This window comes from Arachis ipaensis, chromosome B09, assembly GCF_000816755.2.
Source record: "Arachis ipaensis cultivar K30076 chromosome B09, Araip1.1, whole genome shotgun sequence".
NCBI lineage: Eukaryota > Viridiplantae > Streptophyta > Magnoliopsida > Fabales > Fabaceae > Arachis > Arachis ipaensis.
The window spans coordinates 28,505,499-28,511,306 of record NC_029793.2 but is presented as its reverse complement, the minus strand read 5'-3'; positions in this window follow the sequence as shown (position 1 = coordinate 28,511,306).

Sequence of the window (5,808 nt, the reverse complement as noted above, 5' to 3'; positions counted from 1 at the left end):
TATCCAAGATGGGCATTGAATTTAACATTTACGTTTGCCAAGTTTCCATGAACAATTCCAATTATTTGATCTATTGGGTCATCAGTAATTCTTTTGTCACAGATTGCTAAGCTTATTGGTGAATTAATTCCTTTCATATATGTAGATTTGATTAAGACTTGTATAGTACTAATATGAATCCATCCAATTTTAGATCTTTTTTGTTGATCCTTAATTTTCTCAATCTGTTTACTCAATTCTTCATCATTTATCAAAGCTATTTCAAGTTCTCCATTGGCGGATTTTATCTTTATAGGGGCTTCAAGTTGAATTTTTCCATAGTATATTATATTTTTTCTATTAAAAACTTCTTTTAAGAGATTTTGTTTATTAAAATTTTCATTTGATTTGAGATTTAATTCTGTTTTTAGAACAGCATGTTTTTCATTATCTAATAAAGCAGTTAATCTATAATAATCAGATTCTTCTGTTAATTCTAAACTTTCTAAATAATTCATAAATGAAAGACTAGGATGAAGATGTACCTTTCTGGCGAAAAACTTCCTTTATTTAGTATATTTTACATAAGGTGTTTTTATCTCCAGAGGAGAGATTGTAGATGCTAATTCCAGAGGGGAGTTTAGAATTATTTTTTTCTAAGGGAATTCTTCTTCAAACTATAGAATCGCCTTGGCAGCTTCCTCCTTGCTCTCCTAGCATATGAGTACTCTTAGCCTCCTGCTTTCTATTGTCTGATGCTTCTACAATTGCCTAAGCAACCTATTTATAATAGTTGGGTTTGATGGACAATTTCCATCCTTACCCTTCTTATGACGTCATTGCTTACGTCATTGTTTGTTCTTTTGCACCAGCTACATTGTTGGTGCTCTATGACCTAAGTGCTTACGTCACTATGCAATAATGTTGAGAGATGCTTCAGATGCACTGTCCTCCTCTTTTATCATGTGACCCTCAGATGCATTGTCTCCTTCCTTCATCATGTGAGTTGATTCCATTTCATTATTGCTTTCTTCAGATATCTCTGAGGCACATAGCTGGCACTTGTGGTTTTCTCTGTCTTTTATCAAATAGCAGAGATTCCTCTTTATCCCTTCAGGGAGCTTCTCTAAAAGTCCAGATAAGTTGTAGAATGCTGATTCAAATTCCACCAAGAGTCTCATCTCTCTTTCTTCAATTTCATTTCTTTTACTGGACACAAGCAGAGTATTTCTACTTTTATAATTAATCCTTGTGTGAGATTTCTTCGTTATTTTTTGAGTTCTTTCAAAGACCCTTGCTAATGTGCTGGCTAATCTTCCTTCATGACTGTAAATCGTTAAGTCTTGAATCTGATCAATTGGTTGAAAATTTCCTGGGAAGACGGACATGAATATTACTTGGTGTGCTGGAACCAAGCATTCTTCTTCTTCATTAAAAATAGGTTGACTGTTTGTAAATTTTAGGGATATATCCCTTGGATTTACATTGTCAATCATATTTTTAAATCTCTTTACTGCATCAACGAATCCTGCAGGAAACTCACTAATAATTTTTAGATCATTAAAAATTAAAATTGTATCAATTAATCCATATTGGAAAAACTGATAGGTGTCAGATGGGGAAGCATCTGGGAATATAACCAGCTTTGTTAGCTGTTCTTTGGCAATAGGATAATATCCCAAAATTGCCCTTTTTTCTTCAGTCCAATTCAGGACTATGTTAAGGGTTTCTCTGAGATTTGATCTACAGACCCTTTTCTTTTCCTTGATTTCAGCCCTTATAGGAATGTTTCTTATTATCCCTGTTCTCTGGGTTTGAATTAGAGCTTTATCTGCTCTTTTTAAGGTTTGCTCTGGATGGAGAGCTTCATATTTCCTGAAGGATTCCTTTGCCTCTTCCAGTGTTAGAAACCCTCCTTTATAAATTATCCTTGATTGATGTGTGAATGGTGCTACTTTTTCCCAGGCATCATATACTCCTTTCATGGGGCCATTATAAATTACATAATATTTTTTATCTTGGGTGGATTTTTTAATGATTTCAGCAATTGTTTTATTTTCTGAAATTTTTTCTTCACCTGATTTGTCCACCACGCTTAGCTGGCTGAACTCTGATGGTTTTGCTTGTTTTGTAGATTTCATTGCTTCGATGGCCTTCTTGAGAGATTGGATCTGTGTCCTTATTTGCTGACAATGCTTGCATTTTTCGAGTTCTTGCTCATATTTTTGAATTTCTTGATCTAATACTTTTAAATTATATCGTATGAAACCTGTTAGGTAACTTGAATCTGTCCTTAATGTAAATTCTCTGGGTAGTAAATCAATTTTCTATTTCTTAAGAGATTTAATTGCTGCTAGAGTTTCCTTTTCATGAGTGGTATATCTCTGTTCTGTCGGAGTAAAAGTCCCTGAAATATACCTGCAAAGTAATTCCTTTGGGGAATCTTTAGAATCTAGTGATTCTTTTTCTTGTTCCAAACTTTTTATAGCTTTCTTAGCTTTTAGACATCCTGACCAGGTTATGTCTGAAGCATCTGTTTCTACTATTAAGTAGTCATTTTCTTCTGGAATATAAAGTTCTGGAAGTTTTTCACATAATTCTTTAATCTTTTGAATTTGCATACTATCTTTTTCATCCCATTTTTAGCAATTTCTATTTGCTTAGTAAGATCCTTTTTATCCTTCTTTTTCGGACATTCATTTGCATAGTGTCCTTCTTCTTGGCAATACCAATATTTACAATTTTCTTTTTTATTCGGGCAATAGTTATTTCTTTGTCTTTTGTTTCTATTATTATTTTCCTTTCTAAAATATCTCTTTTTTCTCCAGTTTGGATAGTATTTTTTTTTTCTAAATTGATATTTTCTTTTTCTTTGAAATTTTTTATTAAGACCATATTTTTGAGGTATCTCTTCATTATCTTGACAGCAAATTCTAATTATATTTGTAAATCTTTTTTGAGTTGCTTCTTGCATACAACGTTCTTTTATTTCCTCTCTTATTGCAGAGGTTGCTCCACCAAAGTTATTTTCAATTGTTCCTCTATTTATTTCTCTTATAAATCTTTCCATTATAAATTTATTAGCAGGATATGGAAGTTTTGTTATATACATACTCAGATAATGATTTTTATCTTCTTCTTTTAATTTGTAATAATGTATTCTATATTCACATATATAAGACTCCACATTACATAGATCATATATCTGAATATTAGCTAAATGGTTTTTTGCTTCTTGATATTCTTTATTATAAACTTCTTGTCTATGATCTATAATATTTTTTTCAAAAAATTCTTTATATAGAATCATCATTATATATAATATCTTATCATAAGCTGTAGTTTTTGTTGCTAATTCTTCTATTATTTGGTTTTCTATTGATGTCATATAATCTCTTATAGTTCCTTTAGTATGAAACCCTATGTAATTCCAAATATCTCTTCCAGACAATTCACTAAGTTTTGGATTAGTAAAGGCTTCTAATAAAAAGGAATTCAACCAATTTTCGAAAATTTCTTTTTCGTTCTTTTTACAGTCTAAATCGAGCATTCTTTCTCCTTCCATTTCCTGGATTTTAGGAACATATTTTGATGATATTTTTGTATATTTTGAATCTTTATTTGTAAACCCTTTTTTAAAAGCATAATTATCAAAACCTGTTTCCCATTTAAATTGAGATTGATTATCCTTAGATATTCCAGCTTCATTTTTTACTTGTATTGGAATTGCTGGTTCTTCGTCACTTGAATAATCTAGAATGTGTTCTTCATTTTCTATATTTTCAGAATTTACTAATTCTTCTTCTATTTAAAAACCATGTTCCATAATATTATTTTCTTGAGCCATTTTTAATTGTTTAAAAAGTATTGTAACTTCTTCTAATTTTTCTTCAATATTCATAATTTCAATGGTGGTTTTACTTTTAAGTCTGTTATGTTGATTATATTTTGGAATTTTTCTTCTTTGGATTCTCTTTTTCCTTATTTCTTTGAAATTTTATGGATATTAATATTTCTTCAAGCATATCTACTATAGAATTTAATTGTGGGTTAAAAGTATGATAAAGATGTGGGGAATCATTTCCATGGTAGTATTTTTTAGAAGTTCCGTGTGAAAAATAAGTCTTTTCAGGTTTTTGAAGTCCTTCAATAAAACTTATAGTAAAATAAAAATTTTGAAAACAATCGTTTTGTATTGATTTTAAGAATTCGGTGTCATTACAATTAACATTGGTTAAAATCATTAATTTTTTATCTATTAATTTTGATAATTTAATTATTTCTTCTCTTAAATCTTCTAATTTACTTTTTTTTTCATTAGGTGACGCTTTTCTTTGTGAAGAGTTACGGTTTTAAGTGAAAAGTGTGACTTTAGAATGTATAGTTTATATTTTGCCACGTAGCATATCTTTAAACTTTGATCTGTACCTTATATTTTACCATAACTCAATGGTTGAATCAGTAATCTAATAACCTATTGCTCTGTCCGAGAAAATTACCAGTTGAATTTTGAAAACAATGGTTTAGACTTTAGACTTTTCCATATTCACTAGAGGACAAAATACATCATGTTCCACTTCACAGCAGGGAAACATGTTACATGGGATAATTGTCCTTATGATGGAAGTAGATAGGATTTTATGTCCAATCCTTACACTGTTGATTATCACGGGTAGTTGGAACATATGCTTTGACCAGCGTGGTTAACGTAATTGGCTTGCAAATTTTAAAGCGCAAAAGTCAAGACATAGAAGAACAAAATTGAGATCCTTCAAAAAAATTTTTAGGTACACTACTTTTGAGAAGGATGTTTCAAATTGGGTCGCAAAATGTAATTACTAATTACATTAACTAAAAGTCTAATAGCCAGTAATTTTATTAAATTTTAAATTTTGACCAACATATAATTAATAAAAAAAATTGAATAATTTTATATTATTAAATAAAATTTTATACCATTAAAATTATTATTGATGACTATTTAATAGTTACAAATTACAAAAATTATTGACTTCTAACACTCTCTTACATTAAAACTGCAACAGATCAGACTGTATTAACTGCATTATATTTTAAGTTTAAGTTGGAAATAAATTACAATACAAGATACATTTCTTGTATATATGAAGAATTGAAAACAGTTGCGTTATATGCCGATGCCTTTGGGTTGATCGATCGAGTAATAATTACGAGTACTCCATAAGCTAAGTCACCTATTCTTTTTAAAATTAGAACTAATACAGGGCTATCATACCCAGCCTCTCCATCATTAGTTCATTTTAGACAATGAGACGGCCAAATCATCACGCATAAATAATGGTGACTTTTATTCTTGTTCTTAAAATTTCATAATCGCCCAAATAGATCCTAGCTAATAGTAATATCATATCTAATTTAAGACAATAGCAATATCCTTACAAATAAAATTCAAGAAATATTTGTTGTATGATGACTGAGGAGGGTTGGTTTATCAGTTACGAGTTGTGTTCTTATATTTGGTGTCCTGTTCATGATCGATAGACGGGGAAGAACTGCCAAGTACTGGTGGTGGCCGCCGTATGCATGGCGGAGGGTACCCTTGCAGCGATATGTTTTTTTCAGGAAGCTGGCAGACTGGGACAGGCGTATTTTGAGCTTCTGGAGTATGGAAGAGTAGCACAAGTGCAAAAGTCAATACTAACAGGTGGTGCTTGGTTATGCATGACATCTTTTCTTCCATTTCCTTGATGAGCTTGAAGTTAATTAGCATCACTCCTATTTATAACGTGAAATAAGATGTATTAGATAAAAAAATAATAATTAAAAATTATTAAATAATAATTTAGTTGG